The 20,298-nt window shown below is 42.0% G+C and overlaps 1 long non-coding RNA gene across 1 annotated transcript in view; it reads right to left on the minus strand.

Annotated features, from left to right (window-relative positions):
- Window positions 1-1,428: 1,428 nt before the first annotated feature.
- Window positions 1,429-20,298, minus strand: part of LOC135100680 (uncharacterized) — a 70,396-nt gene continuing 51,526 nt past the window's right edge. The window contains exons 2-3 of the long non-coding RNA XR_010268870.1: window positions 2,508-2,623; window positions 1,429-2,156 (exon numbers count right to left, since the gene is read on the minus strand). This is a non-coding gene — a long non-coding RNA (uncharacterized LOC135100680). The remainder of the gene's footprint in view (window positions 2,157-2,507; window positions 2,624-20,298) is intronic.

The raw sequence follows: 20,298 nt of genomic DNA on the forward strand, positions 1-20,298 counted from the left end.
CAAGTAGAGTGGAAGATGGATAAGGAAAGAGAATAAATAATACGAAAAAAAAATTGGAAAGAAAAAATGGATAAGAAAAGTAACGCAGGAGACGAGATGATAATGAAAGAACAAGAAGAGGAGAAAGATGAAGAGAAAGAGAAGGAGCAGGAGAGAGAAAAAGGAGGAAGAGGAAAGCACCCATCTAGCGTACTGTAGGTCAGGAGAAGGGAGGAGGAGGAGGAGGAGGAGGAGGAGGAGGAGGAGGAGGAGGAGGAAAAGTTACGGTTGAAGGGGAGGATGGGAGGATAAATCAACAAGACACGGAAGAGGAGGAGGAAAGGGAGTGGGAGAAAGGGTGATGAAGGGGAGAAAGGGGGAATCAAGGCTGCTGAGGAGAAGAGGAGAGGAGAGATGTTGGTTGTATCTCCTCTAAGCTTCACGTACAGTACATCTTTGGCGGGTGACCAAGCCTCCTCCGTTGCGAGCCAAAGAAAGACGAAGAGGAAGGAAAAAGAAAAGACGAGGAGAGAGAAGGGAAAAGAAAGAGATGGGAAGCAAGATGAAAGAGAAAAAAGAAAGGAGATAAGAGCAAAAAAAAACTGAAGAGGAAAGGAGAGAAAAAAATAAAAGAAGCTAAGAGAGGAAGAGGAAGAGGACGCAAGGAGAAGATTGGCGAGACACAGAACGGAGACAAGATTAAAGAGAAGGAGGGACGATTAAAGTAGAGGAAAAGCGCGAAAGGAGATTGGAGTACGGGAAAGAAGACACGAGGAAAGGGAAGGAGGGAAGCGAAAGAGAGACAGAGAGAAAAGAAAAACTATCAATGAAATGAGAAAAATAGGTATATAAAGAAAGTAAAATAATAGGAGAGAACTCAGAAGACTAAAAAAAAAAAAAAAAAAATTAGGAGAAATGAAGAAAAGTGAAGGTGAAGAAACTGATAGAAGAGGAGAGGAGAAAAAGAGAGGGAGGAGAAATAGGGAGGAAATACTCAAATACTCTAAAGCATGTATGAGTAGGAGAAAGGACAATGGTGAGGGTGGGAAAGGGGATCTGTCTATTTGCTGCGATAATTAGGTTGATAAATAATGCAAAATAAAGCTGCCTCATTTATCACAAATAGACACGTTACAACTGAGGCTGCCCGTCTCTCTCTCCGTCCATCGCCTTTAAAACCCACACGGAACATCTTTTAGCATAATTTAGTCTACCGTGTGATTACAGATCTTTTTTACACTTAGGGAACCCTCGTATACGTGTGTTAATACGCTCAGTGTATCCACAAACACTTAGGGTAAAGGACTGGGATCTGGGTAAATACATCACATTGAGGATTGCTATCTAGTAAGTCATACGAGTATTTGGTCCCCTTAGAAAGACAACTGGTAAGAAATGATTCTTCGTAAAAAAAAAAAAAAAAAAAAATGGGGAGAGAGAGAGAGAGAGAGAGAGAGAGAGAGAGAGAGAGAGAGAGAGAGAGAGAGAGAGAGAGAGAGAGAGAGAGCATAGTAGATAGAGGAGTCACACTAAACAAAGGAAGCACATCACGAGCAAGGCATTGAAGGTTGGAGGCAGTTTTATTCCCCTCAAGGGACTCACACTGAAGGTTCGAAGCTTTGACGAGGCTCCAGTTTTAGTTTTCAGTTCAGCTCGACCTCGTACGCAGAAAAAAAAAAGAAAAAAACTGCATTCAGGAAAAAGAAGTATTGAATGGCGCGTAAAATTTTAGCTACTTTTTTCATAAGTTTGATATCGAGTAGTGTTCCGTTCACCTCTAACTCTTACATATCCAGGAAACGAAATGCATAGGTATCAACTGCGTTAGATTGGGTGAATTGAGTTACGGATTCCATTTCCAAGTGCGGTTCCCTCCCTACTCTCCCCCTCTTTCTTCTCCCTCTCTCCATCTCCCTTACATTACTCCCGCTTTCCCTCCCTGCCTGCCTCACACTATGCCCGACGCACCTTCGTCATGCTCCGTCCGTGCACTGCCAGCTCGGGGTGTCCTGTGTACTTTTCATGCAGCGAATCAAGGTGACACAGAGACTGCCAAGATTTCACGCGAGATTTATTTCCAAGCGCTGACGCAAGTCTTGGGAGTGCGGGTCTTGAGGGGCAGCAGGCGGAAGTGACTCACATGAAGGTTCACTTATCGAGGTCGAGAGGAAAGTTAACTACAGAAAATAAGAATACGAATGAAAGTTAAATCATGTTGTTGTTTCATATATATATATATATATATATATATATATATATATATATATATATATATATATATATATATATATATATATATATATATATATATATATATATATATATATTTTTTTTTTATGTAGAAGACGAAGATAAAGTATTTTCCTTTATTCAACTATTCCTTTCAAATAAAATATGGAAAACAAAAAAGAGAACAACAGAATATGTGATCGAACATTTTCTGTATGCAAAAAGGAAAACATTAACGTGTCTTTCTGTTCACCTGTCCATTAATTAATTCACCTGCACGCTTCCATCAATCAACACACCTGTCATGTTCACCTTGCGCAGCGTCACAGTCTCCTCTTCATGCACGCGCCATGATGAGACGCGCGGCATGCATCAGGTATGCGAGAGCAGGTGGACATGATGGCGCTCCTTATGTCTGTAGCGATGAATGAATAAAATTAACAAATGAATAAGTAAAACAACACTGGTTAAATGATGTTTTGGTTATTTCTTGCGGTTGTTTGTACGATTTCCTACCACTCACGAGGGAAGACCTACAGCTGAACGTTAAATGTTTAAAACAATAGTAATAACAACCTCATAAAAATGCAGAGGAAATTTTATGGGAGAATCCAAAAGAATATTTTGTCAACAGTTTAGAAGGAAATGAAAATCTCACAGAAACACAGGGTTCCTTCCGGTAAATGAAACGAAACACACACACACACACACACACACACACACACACACACACACACACACACACACACACACACACACACACACACACACACACGTAAAGGAACATGATCGAAGGCTACAAATATGTCGATCAATAAGAAAAGAAAGAAGGAAAATATCTCGTTTGATAATCGCTCCCCGTAACGTCCAAGAGAAAAGTGATTAGAGGAATTCTTAAATATCAATAAAGGAAATGAAAAGGCAAAAAGAAAAGAAAAACTGCATTCTAACGTATCTGTAAGAGAAAGCTAAAAAAAATTGGCGAAAACAGCGTGTCTATTGGTGCGGGGAATGCGGAAGTGAACGCCAACCCGCAGCCAGGCGAAGGCTTCTCCTCCTCACACTTCATTGACACGGTGAGGAATGTCGTGATTCTCTCCCTTCAACCATCGCCCGCCTGGCAGTGGATGAAAGGAGCACTGACCTCCATAAATCTCGCCCGGAAATCTCTTTACTACATTTATCTAACGGTAACATTTTCCGGTAAAAAGTTACAGTGGAGTACTGTACTATTATTTATACACATGTTTTTCTACCTAATTTTCCTCTTTCCGTTCACTCCCATATGCCACACGTGCCGCGAACTCTAGCAAGATGGATACGCCTCGCCAAGACCAGCGCATGTCATATAACACAGCAAGGAGGCAGCACCGAGATAAATAACCATACTAGATGACGCAGTAAGACTTCGCTAGCACATCAGAAACTGTAAACAACATACTAAAACTTCTTACTTTAGAGTTGTAGATGAGTACCTTATCAAAGATAGCATTGTATGACCTAATATGCCTGCTGCTGTTATTTTTTTATCCTTTACGTTCATTTGTATTCCTTTCTAACATGAAGGAACGAATAGAACAGAATCAGGCTGTGTGAATAAACAGGCGAAACAACACAACAATAAAGGAAACGAAACAAGACAGCAGAAACAATTAGTGAAACAATGATAAAATACATACTTGGGAAAGAAAAAAAGAAAAACACCACGAAGGAAAGAGAAAAGCTAAGAGTGACTGCATTGCCTTGAAGTAACATGAGAACGACCTTTGCAGAGCTTCCTGATGCTTTTGGCATCGTAATATGGGTCACAAAGACTTCATTCCTTGACACTGATACTGGGGCACGAGAGAGAGAGAGAGAGAGAGAGAGAGAGAGAGAGAGAGAGAGGAGAGAGAGAGAGAGAGAGAGAGAGAGAGAGAGAGAGAGTGTGTCAGGGCGTGACGCGGCACACAATCTTCAGACGTTACGAATAAAGGTGAGTGGAGAAGAAAGTTTGCATGAATAGAAAAGAGAATAAAGAAATGAAAGAAAAATAGAAAGAAAGTGACGACCGTGAACAAGAAAACGTCAGCACTGGGAAGAGAGAGAGAGAGAGAGAGAGAGAGAGAGAGAGAGAGAGAGAGAGAGAGAGAGAGAGAGAGAGAGAGAGAGAGAGAGAGAGAGAGAGAGAGAGAGAGAGAGAGAGAGAGAGAGAGAGAGAGAGAGAGAGAATATCCAACACTAGAATTTCTTTATGTGTGACATTGAAGTATGTTAGTATTGGAAGGAACTTGATAGAAATACAACTCTACAAAGCATTCACTATTCTTTCTTCATATCCTAAAGAGCAAAAATGCAACAGTGCGACGTAAATATTCAGGTACAAGTGAAGTGAAGGCTATGTGTCTTCAGTGGAGTGTCAGGATCATATGAACATAAGCCACTCCTGTTACTTGCGAAGTGGGATGAAGGCAGCAGACTAAGTATACAGAAATATGGAAAAAGTCAACTAATTTGTCTCTCCTAAAAAAAATAAATAAATAAATATACAGAAAATAAGTAAATAAAGAGTTTAACTGTCGTTCTGTTCGGATACGTTAGGATTATATAAAGATTACGTAACATTCTGACTTAACCTAGCCCAACAGATTTTAACAAACAGTTCAAACTTAATCCTCATGTGATCCTCGTGTACATATTATTTTGTATAGACAGACTTGTGGTTAAAAATATAAATAAAGAAAGCTAGTGGCCATTTTTAGACTCGTTTACCTCTTTTTCTGCAGCTCCTAAGTGGCAATTAACGTCTAGCGTGACACCACTTACTGTTTACCACACGACAAACATTTACATTCTAGCATTCCTCGTGTAATCTCTCTCTCTCTCTCTCTCTCTCTCTCTCTCTCTCTCTCTCTCTCTCTCTCTCTCTCTCTCTCTCTCTCTCTCTCTCTCTCTCTCTCTCTAAGGTCAAACAGCTGTTAATGATACTCAGGTAGACATCACACAGGCTTGAGATGACTCGCCACACTAAGAAAAAAAAAAAAAAAGAAAAAGGAAAAAAAATTGTTCGCTTAGACGTACTATGTCTCTCTCTCTACTACTACTACTACTACTGCTACTTCTACTACTACTACTACTACTACTACTACTACTACTACTAGTACTACTACTACTACTACTTCTACTACTACTCGTCTCTACTACTACTACTACTTTTTTTTTTTTTTCTACTACTACATTAAAATAATACCTCCACCCCATGTTTATTGATGTGTCAATTAGGGGCTCCATTACTTGGAGGTCATTAGCCCCAGCTCTCGCTAATGACTGTGGCATCCAACCATATCTAATACTCTATAGTATAAACATTAGTTGTTAACTATAAATTCACTCTACCTCTACTCTATCTACTCTTATGCCACTCTCCACCACTGTAGCCTCGCAGTCGAGGCCTCTTAAGTCTGCAGGTATGGGAGTGGAATGCCTTGTCCCCCTGAGACACAGGAGGGCAGATCTGAGGAGGGAGAATGAGAGACGGCACCTCATCCATGCGACGACATGGCTCCTTGGCTGGTGCTTCTTTTCTGCCATTAGGTCGGCTAGTCTTGAGTAGAAGCACTGAGCCTTGGAGCCCATCCCGCCAGATGTGGTGAAGACCAGAGGTGTGAAGCTGCCCTGGTCAACGTGTTGGATTCTCTCCCCATACGCTCGGATCTTCTCCTGCTCATTCTTGCGGTGGGCGGCCTCCAGGGAGAGTTCGTGGTGACAGGCGGCCATCGGGTCAAAGATCCGTATGTCCACGAATGCTTTCTGTCCCCTTGTCCAGAACCCTCGTGCACTGACGTCGACTCGAGCCTCGTTGGTGGTGTTGGCTATTCTGTAGCGCAGGTGCTCGCCGTCCAGCGGCAGGAGAATCGGTTCAGTGGAGACATCGTGGCACACCTCCCTGAGCATGCTGGCGGTCAGATCTCTCACCTCATCGTGCCTGATACATACGAATCCCCCCTTTTTGCACGTCATGGTGTGGTTGACGTCATTGGGGGAGCCACACACAGGTACTGGGGAGTCCTTCCATCGGCCAGCCGTACCTCAGAGCAATGGCGTCGACAAATTCTTGTTTGTTGAGGCTGAAGCCCTTCGCTCTGATGGGCAGTGACGTTAACCAGTTAGAGGCTCCCGTTTCCTGTGCAGTGAGGATTTTTCTCGCTGTGGTTGCAGGCAGGATGTTTATCAGGTCTTCGAGACAGTTTCGTTGATGTTGTTGCCTATCTCTAGATATAATTCGTCCTTGCTCAGTGACTGCACTTTGGGCTATTTCACCATGTGCGTCCTGAGCAATGATCTTCTCTGTGAGGGACCTGGTGAGCTTGTGGGAGTTGAGGTTCTCCACAGTCGCCAACTTCTCAGGGGAGGTGATTCCCATCCCGCCCAGTCTTGGTGGAAGTTCGAGCAGCGCCCTTTCCCCATCTCCGATGGTGTGGGATCTCAGTAACGCTGGGAGGAAGGTGTTCCTTATCGAGACCTCCAGTGGTGCAAGGAGAGGGCTGATGCCTGGGATGGTGCGCATGGCGAATCTCCATCGATGCTGCAAGCCGTGGGTGTAGGCGGAGTAGGCTGCATGAGGCTCAGTCCTGGCCATGTCAGACAGGACTTCCACCTCATGTATCCACTCCTTCACCTTTTCTCCTATGTACTCCTTCTTGAACTCCTCTGTTCCGATGACAGCACCCAGATGCCGTTGTCCATCCTTTGTTATTATAACTCCACTGCCACTGAAGCTATCCACTGCACTGTCATAGTGTTCAGGCTTTACAATAAGGACGGACTTAGCGGCATTGGGTGTGTACCCTATGATGGGACCATTGTCGTTCACTAAGCCCCACCATTTTTTCAAGTCTGTTATTTTGCCGGCCCCTGACAAGTCATCCGCGTACGCCGCTTGCTTCACACTCGTTTTCTCATATGAGATAACTTGTTGCAGCACTGAAAGTCCGAGGGCGTACTACTACTACTACTACTACTACTACTACTACTACTACTACTACTACTCGTCTTCCTTCTATTAAGACAGCCTAAAGAACACCTGTTGAAGGAGAAGTATCCGAGGCAAGACAGGCTAAGATGGAGAGACGATCTGAAGCTGCAAGGAACAGAAGCAAAAGAAAGATATATTTATAATGGAGAAGAAATAACTGGCGACAGACTTGTACATAACGCCAACCGAGAGAAGCATTGAAAGAAGACGTCTGGAACTGTATCTTCGACCATCGCGGCGTCATATTTCCACACTGTTCTTAATGAGTTCTAGTCGAGGAGATTGGAGTGGTTTTCAAGGGTGTTTCTATGATTGCATGTAATGATAGCTTTACAAGGATCCTGCCTTTTTAATGGCAAATACACGTATGTAAATCCAACCTATCATCTTTGTAGTCTTTAAAAATGGCCCTTAATACGTTTCCAGTTTTTTCTCTCTCCGCGTGATGTTCATTTTCTTCATTCAGCTTCTTGATGGCCGCTACAGTGCTCGTCTGGGGCTGCATTTTTCCTCCTTGCTTCACTGGTCTGCTTTGCTGGTGGCCTCTCATCATTTTTCCAACAGGACTCACACTGAATCTTGTGCTGAGACAGACTTACGTGTGTGTGTGTGTGTGTGTGTGTGTGTGTGTGTGTGTGTGTGTGTGTGTGTGTGTGTGTGTGTGTGTGGGCGAGAGTGGCGTCATGAGGAAGAATGTAAGCCAGTAATTCCAATCAAATACTCATTCCATCGAAGGTAAACGACAAATTCTCTCTCTCTCTCTCTCTCTCTCTCTCTCTCTCTCTCTCTCTCTCTCTCTCTCTCTGCTGTTTGTTAGAGAGAGAGAGAGAGAGAGAGAGAGAGAGAGAGAGAGAGAGAGAGAGAGAGAGAGAGAGAGAGAGAGAGAGAGAGAGAGAGAGAGAGAGAGAGAGAGAGAGAGAGAGAGAGATGCAGAGAATGAAGACAAATGGCAAGAGGCACCGGCTGTGAGGGAGTCGTGAGGTTGAAAATTTGTCACTATATATTTTTTCCCTCACGTCCGAGGCTGAGGCGACGCCCACGGGAGGCAGACACAGGTAGGCGGCGCTCCAACCTTACAGGAGGATTCGAACTCGTGGCAATGTACCTGTCTTGCAAGGAGTTTACCACTGAGCCACCAAGATGGACTCAACTGTGCGGAGGAGGATAAAGTTTGTGGTTAATTTGCTGTTAAGCTGATTATTGATTCATAAGATGATGCTAAGTTTGTGTGAGTGTGTGTGTTCTTATAGTCTCTCTCTCTCTCTCTCTCTCTCTCTCTCTCTCTCTCTCTCTCTCTCTCTCTCTCTCTCTCTCTCTCTCTCTCTCTCTCTACCAGCTGTTTATCTATCTGTCTATCTTCAATTCTTTATTTACCCATTTATCTATTTTCTATGCATCTTTCCTTACCTCATGAGAGAGAGAGAGAGAGAGAGAGAGAGAGAGAGAGAGAGAGAGAGAGAGAGAGAGAGAGAGAGAATAAAAGAGAGAGAAAATAAAAAATCTTGTCAATCTCCTTCCTCTTCGCTCACTCGCATCGCCCGCCGCCTTCCTCGCGCCTCCTGGGGAACAATATTGGTGGGCGCTGCGCTGCTTCTCCCCAGCTGCAGCGATGTAGGGATGGTGGCTCTGGCGTGTGCCTCCCTGACGGCGCAGAAAAAGGAGGACGACAAAGGAAGTCTCCCTCCTCCCTCGTGGCCGCCCCATCCTGCTCTGCTCCTGCTTGCCTCCCAGCGGTGGACCTGTCCTAAATCCTCGGCGCCAGGGACGAGGACGATCAGAGCAGGGCTACATACGTGTATATACAGATTTGTTTTAAACGTACAGGTATCCAAAACGAGTATCATCTAAATTTCCAATAATCAAGTCATTTTAATATTAATCTCCAATGAATATTTGTTTACTTTTTTTTTTATTTTATTTATTTTTCATATATCTCTTGAAAAGAAAGTAGTTGTGACTTGATGAGCGAGCTCCTTGAGTCTTGACCAAAGTTGTCTCGTTGCTTCTTTCTTGCTTCATTGCTTCCTCACACCTTACCAGTTACCTGCATGTAGTGTCGGATGCGCAATATCTCAATACTACACTCCTTTGTGCCTTGTCAGCAGGTAGCGGCAGCTGCAGCAGAGAGATGTTTAGTAGCTTGTGTGTGTGTGTGTGTGTGTGTGTGTGTGTGTGTGTGTGTGTGTGTGTGTGTGTGTGTGTGTGTGTGTGTCATACAGCGTTTTCTGCCTCACACCAGTGCTACATTTCTGTTGTGGATGACTTCTCGGCTTGTTCGTGTGTTTTACTCCAGGAGACGGATGAACTGTCAACATTTCTCTATTTCATTATGCAATTTCTGAGACATCATAACGAGACAACGACGTCATGGTGTTACATTCACGATGACGCCTGCCATATCTTTCTCCTGCTCAAGACTCACTCTGAACCTATTGGTATTCCTCATATTCACTTATAAAGAAATATTGGTTCCGGATTCCTTACAGGGCTTGATACTTCGACAACATATGTGAAGCTTCTGATTATTATAAAAGTATAAAAGTATGAAAGTTATCCAGACCAAGAAAAAGGAAATAGACATGGTAAAAAATATTTGCCTGACAAACTTGTTAAGTTTTTACAGTAAGGTGTACGAGGCAGTAGATAATGGTGATAGTTATGATATCTTATATCTGGACTTTAGTAAAGCATTCGACAAGGTGCCCCATCAAAGGCTCCTGAGAAAGGTTAGGGCGCACGGGATAGATGGGAAGGTGTTAGGTTGGATAGGGTCATGGCTTGGTAACAGGCGACAGAGAGTGCTAATAAACGGCTCGAAATCCGAGTGGGGTCATGTCATTAGTGGGGTGCCACAGGGATCAGTATTAGGGCCATTATTATTTCTAATATATATCAATGACTTGGATAGTGGAATTAATAGCGATGTTAGTAAATTTGCGGATGACACAAAGATAGGTAGATTAATTAGGTCAGAAGCGGATGCCATCGCCTTGCAGACAGACTTAGATAGAATGAATGAATGGACGGATAGATGGTAAATGCAATTTAATATCAATAAATGCAAAGTGCTTAGCGTAGGTAGAGGAAACCCACACAGTAGGTACACATTAAACACCCAAACTCTGGTAGGTACAGGGTACGAGAAAGATTTAGGAGTTATAGTTAGCTCTGAACTCCGTCTAGGGAAACAATGCATAGAAGCCAGAAACAAGGCAAATAGGGTACTAGGATTCATTTTTAGGAGTGTTAAAAGTAGAAGGCCGGAGGTAATATTAAAGTTATACTTGGCGCTGGTCAGACCTCATCTAGACTACGCTGTGCAGTTCTGGTCCCCACATTACAGGAAAGATATAGGTCTATTAGAATCAGTACAGAGGAGAATGACTAAAAGGATACAAGGGATGAGGAGTATTCCTTACGAAGCGAGGTTGAAGCGGTTAAATTTACATTCTCTAGAGAGACGTAGGTTAAGAGGGGACCTGATAGAGGTCTTTAAGTGGTATAAGGGTTATAACAAGGGAGATGTAAGCAAAATTCTTAGGATCAGCAACCAGGGTAGAACAAGAAATAACGGGTTCAAGCTTGAAAAATTTAGGTTTAGGAAGGAGATAGGAAAAAATTGGTTCTCGAATAGAGTGGTAGATGAGTGGAACGGACTCAGTAATCATGTAGTTAGTGCTAGGACACTAGAGAGCTTTAAGAGAAGATTAGACAAGTTTATGGAGGGGGATGATAGGTGGAAATAGGTAGGAGTGTTTCATACAGGGACTGCCACGTGTAAGCCTGGTCGCTTCTTGCAGCTTCCCTTATTTCTTATGTTATTCTTATGTTATTTAATAAATAATTAAATTAAACTACTTTATTTTTTTTGCACAAATTATGTATTTATATTCTATAGTCTTTGTTTGCAAGTCACAATTCTTACAGAGGTACGTCCTTCAGCTTCTTTTTATATGCTTTAGTTGACGTATCTTTAATATACAGTACTCGAGCTTCCTGTCGTATTCCTGGATTAAAAGACTACATAGTATTTCAAGAACAAGAAGTGTCATTAATAATGCTTTTGGTATAGCCATCAATTCATTGTACAGTAACTGTTCCTATAACTCATGTTTCTTAATAAAATGTGTTCATTTGCTCTCTTAATTTCTATTTTGTCTTCCTCGTGGTTTATCTCAAAACTAATTATGTCTTTGGTATCGTTACTGATGAAATTTTGAGTTTATTTCAAAATTCTGCATTTAGTTCACACTGATCAGGCATGTGATGATATATTTTCACAGCTGAGGCATGTGACTGAAGTTAAGGGCAAGCAATAAATTGACACGAGTTTCCTGTGACTAATTATGACAGTACTAGTGTCCTATATGTGCTTTGGGGATTCTCACATGCCTGTCTTTGCCTCACTGATACATTTGAGCTCGTCTCGCTCTGCAATCTTGGGTTCTGTGTCCTGCCAGCAGGTGACAACTGCACCACGTATTCTTTCTGCGGTCAATCTCGTGGTGACCTGGGAGTTGGCAGTTATTGGAAGTCAATCTAGAGTAACACTCATTAGATGTGTGTTCCATTTTGTGGCACCTGTAACACTTCCGTTTGTAAGCACGTCGTCTTGAAGAACTCCTAGCTCTGTACCTTGAGGAACTTCTAGTCTTATAATCACTAGTGTTGCCTTGACCGCGTGTTAGGAATCGAGAGGCTCGTGAACTTTCCTGGTAGTCATTTTGATTTACGTTCACGGCTGGCACTGGGGTATCTTCATACTCTTTTAGCACATCAATAATGTCAGTCACCTCTATATCTCTATGTAATTTTTCAGCTGTTTCATTATCTAATTCTGTCATGAATATTGATATACTCGTAGCAATCATGTTAGTCTTTTGACACAAAGTTATACTTTTCTCATCTTTCTTCCAGTTTGAATTCTCTAGCAATGCATATATTTCCCGGTTCCATGGGCCAAGTCTTCCCTGGTAGTCTGGCCTGCCCTCACAAGGCAGCTTCCTCACCGTGAAGAATTTAGGTATGGCTCTGAAGGGATCTGAGTCGAGAGTCTTTTTAAAGCATTTCCTAAATGATTCTCTATATTCAATGTAAGTTTCTCTGTATTGTAAAATATTATGTCTAATTACATATCGTGCTCTCCCTTTCTCGGTACCTATGTAACATTTTAATATTTCTATCTTTTGAAAATCTTGTGTAACTCGCTTCTTCACAATGAGGGTGTCCACTTTATGGAGGAAGGTATCCACGTCTATTTGGTTTGCATCTCCAGAGAACTTTGGTATCATTGCCAAAGAAATTCTGGTTGTTATTTATGATATGAATGGTACCTACTAACCAGATATTTAATAATTATTACTCCATCTATATTTCTGAGTGGTCTAAATTCATCTGTCTGCTACTTATTTTCCTAAACAAATTGTGGATGCAGTGTACACAAACTGGAGCTACATTAACAACTGATAACAATGCGGCGCCTTACTCGTACACGGCGAGACACGCTGGGTGATGGAGACAAATTTGAAGCAATCTAACCTCCTCTTGTTGGTGGATGGGCCGACAGAGGACTCAGTAAGCGTGATCTTGAACAAAGCTGCTACACACATACGCTTTCTGTGAAATAAGAGAATTATATAGATGATGCAAAAGACATAATTATAGCAACGAATATACCAACGTTTTATTGATGTCTGTGCTTCTGCAGTGTTTACGTACTTGCCTTGTGTCCTTGGCAGTGGCACCAGCAGGAACAGAGGCAGCTTGGGGCAACAAAATATTCCTGAGTGGAATATCTACCTCGGTGCCCTCCACCAGGCAGGTGATTCACACATACTTCTGAAGGTTGTCGTCTTCTTTCTTGATTTTTGACTCTGAAGGACGTCGTTTCTTTACCGCCTTTTTTGTTTCTTGATTCTGGAGATCGTCGTCTTCTTTATGACTATCTTCCTTCTTGATACGTTGGTTGAAGGTGAAGGTTTTTACTTCTTTCCCCCGTTTTTTCTTTTCTTTCTTTGTTTCTTGTCTTGTGTCTTTTTCTTATAGTGTGTGAAGTGCCGGGCGACTGGCAACGGCTTCGTCCTCGTCTTGATGTTGCAGCCGGGCAGGTACTAAGCAACTGACAGAATGGTTGTTGATACAGTGCAGCAGTGAGATGGTAATGTTATTCAAGTTTGCTAAGTTTGTCGAACAGTCGAGCAAACAAGGGCTCGGTTTCACTCCCTCCCCTTCTGTGTACGTTTATTAACTGTAGGATTTTGCACTTTCTTCGTTTCTTTCCTTTCTGCGGCACTAGTCTATGGTTCCTGAGAGGCAGCCATGTGGGTATGTGTTATGTCAGTCTCATCGGTTTACCACACACTGTTACTCACCACCAGGGAGGTAAACCAATGCACACCACAGTGGTCACTTCGTTTCCGGTTAGAAGTTGTTGTTGGAAGTGTTAGTGTTTGCAAGTGTGTGTGTGTGCGTTTTTTTTTTTTTTTTTTTTTTTTTTTGTGTGTGTGTGTGTGTGTGTGTGTGTGTGTGTGTGTGTGCCGCTGCGTTTTGTATATGACTTCTAAACTTGTCCTTGTAATTTCACACTTAAAGATATACTTATATTCATATTTAATTCTTTACACAGTCCACTTTTTTTTTTTCCTTTATCAGTACAATATAATTACAAACGTGTAACACTGAAGGGGGAATGCAACACGTCTGAGCTCTACGGTTGAATATATGGATCTGAGCATCAACTACGCATTTCCATTAAAGAGATGTGCAAGGCATGGACAATAGCCAATCAAAGAACTATATTACTATGACACATCATGACGAGACAATGACGTAATGGCGTCTCCCTTCTACCAGCCAATCAGAACGAAATATGTACTTGCTGACTGCACAGCTTGGGAGGTGGGTTGTTATGGTTCTCGCTGGCGCCTGTCAGACTAATCCCCCCTTTCACCTCCTGCCTCTCTCTCTCAACATGCACGTAATTTCTCGCTCCCTTTCATTAGACACAATAGCTGGAGGAATTGTTATATTTTTGACGCCAATTATGATCAGTACCATGCTGAGATATTGCAGATCATGACAAAAAGTAAGAAAATATTTAATACATATCGCTTATTGATTTTTCTCATGACTCTTATCGCTTCGATACACAATAAAAAAATACATTATGAAAATATACATAATAATATAACAGCGTGGCAGAGAGGAGGAAGCTAGAAAGTTTACTGTCTGTCCGTCAGATATGGTGCACAGCTAAGACGAAGTATGAGGTGCAGGTATAGTAAGGTATAAGATACAAGAAGGATTAAGGTATAAGGTACAAGAAGGATGAAGGATGAAGTACAAGAAAGGTGAAGCATGAGGTACAAGAAGGGTGAGGTATGAGGCAAGCAAACAAGGCAGGACGCTAAGAGTCATACAGAAAACAATGAGGCGTAATAAACATACATTTCATTTTTTTTTCTTATTGTCAATAGCTTTCACATTATGTAAAACAAATATGTTTCTTTCTTTCCCTCCGTTTCCTATTTCTTCTTTTTTCCCCTTCTTCATTTCCTCCACACTTTCTCCTCATCATTCCTTCCTCTTCTATTTATCTTCCTCATCCTCCTCTTCTCCGTTTCTCCCCTATTTCTTCCACTTTTTTTTCTCTTTTTCTAATTTTTCTCCACTTCTCCTCTTCCTCCCTACGCCATTCCCGTCTTCCATTCTTCTCCGTCTCATTCTCTTTTCCTCCTTTTCAACCATCTCTCTCTAGCTTCTCATCTTATCTTTTTCACCTCCTGAATGCAAGGCAACACTATACTCACCATTACGGAAACAATACAATTGGATGTAATTAAGATGGTGAGTGTGCTGCAACTACAATAACTATTGAGAGAGAGAGAGAGAGAGAGAGAGAGAGAGAGAGAGAGGAGAGAGAGAGAGAGAGAGAGAGAGAGAGAGAGAGAGAGAGAGAGAGAGAGAGAGAGAGAGAGAGAATCCCGGAAGTAAAATGTGAGGACAGGTAGGTAGGGAGTGGGGGGGGGAGGAGGCAGGACGAGTAAGGAGGAACCAGCATGGTGGGGCAGAACGGGCTGGGGACTTCCGGCTGGTCGTGTTGGCGCCCTGTGAGCCTTCCCCTTCAAGCTTCCACCACCCCAGCCACACTCCCCAGCCCTTCCCGCTGTTACCCGTCTTTCACCTACGGTCTCTCAAACACCACCACCATCACCACCACCACCACCGCCCACCGCGACACAATACTAACCCGCTCTCCAGTGATAGTCGTTCTCCCAGGTGTAAACGGGACAGGTGTGATCAGCCCACCTGGTGAATACCTATGTTAATAATAGCAACCCTCTGACTCAGTTTTGTATTTCTAGGATAGGGAAAAGTGTTATTTTTTATGATGTGGGTAATAGTTGTCTGCGTGATGGGGTGTGTGTTTGTATCAAGTTCCATTACTGTTGTATTATAATTATTATCGTTATTATTTTTACTATTGCTATTGTTAATGTCTCTATTGTTGCTGGTAATGTTGTTGCTGTTGTTGTTGTTGGTATTATTGTACTGGTTGTTGATGTTAAAAATAGTAGTAGTAATATAATTATTATTGCAATTATTATTTTTATTATTATTATTATTGTTGTTGTTGTTGTTGTTGTTGTTGTTGTTGTTGTTGTTGTTGCTGTTATTGCCGTCGTTATTTCTATTAATAGAGTTTTTCATTTAACGTTAAGGAGGAGTTATGATTGCAATACGTAAGGAGGCGGCGCATTTCCAGACCCAGTTTTCTAATGCTCAGCAGATGTAGTGTTCCCTGCTTCAGCACTGCGAGTCTCACCGCCTTGCCACTCAGCGATCCCAGCCTCTTCTGAACCCTGGAGGCAAGCGTGGCAGTGTTGCGTCGCAGACTGCACCAGTAAGGATTTTCTTCATCACTAATACTGGATCTGTAGCGTCTACCAAGTTACTGCTTCCTCATCTCCTCCTCGGTGTGCACCTCATACCTCATGCCTCTCCCTCGTCACTGTAAGCTTACAAAAACCTCACATTTGGTAGTTTTTTATTTATTTTTTTTTTAATGGTTTTACGGACCCATGTGACTCTTTCATGCAATCTAGGTATCGCGTAGCGAGGTGTGTTGTGGCAGGAGCGGCCTCTGAGTGTTAGGAGTTGAGTCAGGCACCGCCTCAGCCACCGGTGATCCTGGCCTGCGTGCCCCTCATGGTTGCGTCTACCAGTATACAGTCTACAAGCGTAACAGAGGCTGAGTTAAATCACATGTCATCCGCCCCCCACACCTCTCTCTCTCTCTCTCTCTCTCTCTCTCTCTCTCTCTCTCTCTCTCTCTCTCTCTCTCTCTCTCTCTCTCCAGGAATAATTAGTCAACAGTAATTATGAATAATATAACTAACAGTTCTATATACGGAGTAATAATTGGTAGCAATTACGCGGGGAGCAGAAACGAGTGAAGTTACAGTTATGGGGTTTGTTATAGTGGCCAACACCATGAGCCGCTCTCGTATCTTAGGCTTTACCACGCAGTACTTGATCCTCTTCAACTCCACATACAAATTTGTGCGAAGTTTTGTCTCTGGAAATGAATGAAAATAACGGTATCAGGGAAGAATATTATGTACAAGGTTCTTGCATGTAAACGTGCACCCGTGTGTGTGTGTGTGTGTGTAATAATAATAATAATAATAATAATATACGGTTTATTCTTTAGGCAGTCAACAAACTGAAAATGTACATTGGGGGTGGGGAAATACTTGACATTAATCCTAAAGGTAAGTCAAATCTAGAAGAGACTATTGATTGATGGCTCGCACCATGGTGGGAATCGCACTGAGTGTGTGTGTGTGTGTGTGTGTGTGTGTGTGTGTGTGTGTGTGTGTGCGCGCGCATACTCCGTGTAACTAAGTATGATTGTGGAAAAAAATACTCGACTATTATCCGTATCCAAATATATATATATATGAGAGAGAGAGAGAGAGAGAGAGAGAGAGAGAGAGAGAGAGAGAGAGAGAGAGAGAGAGAGAGAGAGAGAGAGAGAGAGAGAGAGAGAGAGAGAGAGAGAGAGAGAGAGAGAGAGAGTTTGTAGAAATGGACTAATTTCATTATTCATTTTTTTTGCACACACACACACACACACACACACACACACACACACACACACACACACACACACACATGCAAACATTCACACACACCACACACACACACACACACACACACACACACACATGCAAACATTCACACACACCACACACACACACACACACACACACACACACACACACACACACACACATATATATAATATATATATATATATATATATATATATATATATATATATATATATATATATATATATATATATATATATATATATATATATATATATATAATATACTCTACAAGCTTCGAATAAGCACAAATATTTTTGCACAGCACCCAAGACCATTCTCCTCCTCCTCCTCCCTCCTTCTCTTCCTCTTGTTTTTACTCCTCCTCCCTCCTTTTCTTTCTCTTGTTTTTTACTCCTCCTCCTCCTCCTCCTTCTCTTTTTCCCCTTTTATATTTCTTTTCTTTTTTTTTTTTTTTACCTCTCCCCATCTTTTCCCCCAAAAAGGCAGTAGGAAATGTTTTTAAGACAATACTGATGATTTACCTAAACGCAAGGCAGGCTTCCCACACTAAGCGGAGGCTGAAGCAGAGGAAAGAGGGAAGAAAGGAGAGAGAGGAAGAGTAGAGGCGGAGGGAAATAGATACAGGAAGAAAGTGGCTTAACGATGCTAGGGAATGTGAAGGGCGGGACACACAAAACTTTTGTGTTTCTGCTTCTACTGTCTCTTCCCCTATTTTTCATGTTTTCCTTCATTAATTTCCTCCTGTTGCAGAGTTCTGTTATTTTCCTTTCCTTACCTCCTTTCCTCCCGCTGTTTCACTATCACAGGCGCCATCACGACCTCCACTACGCCTCTGCACCATTTTCTTTCCGCCATCACCACTAACAACCTACGTTTCTTCTTTCTCCTCTCTTCTTTCTCCCCTCTTATTCCTACTCTGCCAAGGCAAAAACTACTACTACTACTGCTACTGCTACGACTACTATTACCACAACTACCATCACCATCAACAATAAAAACAACGTGCTCATTAGCATTACGTATCGTCTTATCAACACATTTTTTGAATAAATTTTCAGGTAACATGGCATAGCAGAGAGAGAGAGAGAGAGAGAGAGAGAGAGAGAGAGAGAGAGAGAGAGAGAGAGAGAGAGAGAGAGAGAGAGAGAGAGAGAGAGAGACTTAACTACACTATTACGACTCTCTACTCTGTCCAAATGACCTAACGAAGCGCTGTCACTTTTTTACTGTTACTTTACAATGTTTCTGTCTTGATTCGTGAGGCTGGAGTCTGAAAGAGAATTGGGGATGAAAGAAGAATGAGAGATTGAGTGACATAAAGAGAGGAAAGGAAAGGATCAAAGGACAAAGGTGAGAGGACACGTAAAGAAAAGCAATATGAAACCAAGGGGAGAGTTTTTGGTAGTGATAGTTTCTCGAGAGACATGGAAGGATGCAGTACAAATTAAGCCATTAAAGAGAAATGCTTAGAAAATATAGCGATGTTAGATAAGGAGAGATTTCTTTTTTTTTTGTAAACTCGTATTAAAAATTCTTGTTCCTTTTGCAGTCAGAGTGATTATCGATTTTCTTTTTTATTTACTTCATCTTCAGTTTCTTATTTATATTTCTATTCCTATTTCTACTATTGTATTACTAGTATTTTTTATCTCTTTTTTTCATACTTTCTCTTCTTACTAAAATCCTTACTTGAATAATATCTTCACTGATTAGATTTCTTTCTTATCGCTATTGTTATATATTTCATGTGTTACGTTACTATTCTGACACTCTCTTAAACTTAACATTGATCATAGGTCAGTTTCAAAGTTTTCTCTGAATGCAACACCAACTCGAATATTAACCTTTATATTTAACTCGTATATTTAACCTTTAGTTTAAATCCTGCTACGGTATTACTCTTATTTCTACGACTCTTCTGACGTCCAGCCTTCACCTTCTCTGCCCATACAAGGCTTCATCAAGCGTCGTAAAAAAGAAGCCCCGGGTAGTAAACAAGGGCGCGAAGAGACACTCAAAAGGGAGGCGAGAAGAAATTCCAGGAAGATTTACAGCCAAGAATACGTGAGACGGAAAAACGTAATTACTTTTTTGTACTTGTTTTCTAGTTCAGTTTGTTTTGGATCTTGTTGCTCCCTCCCTGTTTGTCTGTTTGCCTGTCCGTCAGTCTGTCCCTCTCTCTCTAACTCGGTTTCTTTTCGATCTTGCTTCTCTCTCTCTCTCTCTCTCTCTCTCTCTGGGACAACAAAACCTTAACGCCCCTACAATGTACACTTTACCTTCATTTACGGGGTAACTAACGCGAAGGGAACACCGAAATGGGACACTATTGCACTAGAGTTCCCTGAGAAAGAGACAAAAAAAAAAAAAAAAGGTAACAGAGAGAGAGAGAAAGATACCATTTACATGTCCTACTTTGGAAAATATAAAGAGGAAGAGAAAGAGTTGAGAGGTGAGAAGATATCTGCAGTATGAGGGTGAGAGTCACACACACACACACACACACACACACACACACACACACACACACACACACACACACACACACACACACACACACACACCTTTTATCACTAGTGCTTCAGAATCTCGTGTTTCCTAGTGTTTGCTGAAGAAATAAGGCATCACCGAGCAGCGTCCTCGCTCAACACAGGAATTGACACACAAGCCTCGGAACGTGTGGAGGATGACAAGAAACAGAGTACAGGTGATATGGAGAGGAAAAAGGTAAAGCTCTCTCTTCTCTCCCCCCCCTCCACACACACACACACACACACACACACACACACACAGTCTCTCTCTCTCTCTCTCTCTCTCTCTCTCTCTCTCTCTCTCTTCTCTCTCTCTCTCTCTCTCTCTCTCTCTCTCTCCTCTCTCACTCATATGTACAGTATATGTCCAACATCATATCTTATTTAACATTACTTGGGCTCAGCC

Source organism: Scylla paramamosain, chromosome 5, assembly GCF_035594125.1.
Source record: "Scylla paramamosain isolate STU-SP2022 chromosome 5, ASM3559412v1, whole genome shotgun sequence".
Lineage (NCBI taxonomy): Eukaryota > Metazoa > Arthropoda > Malacostraca > Decapoda > Portunidae > Scylla > Scylla paramamosain.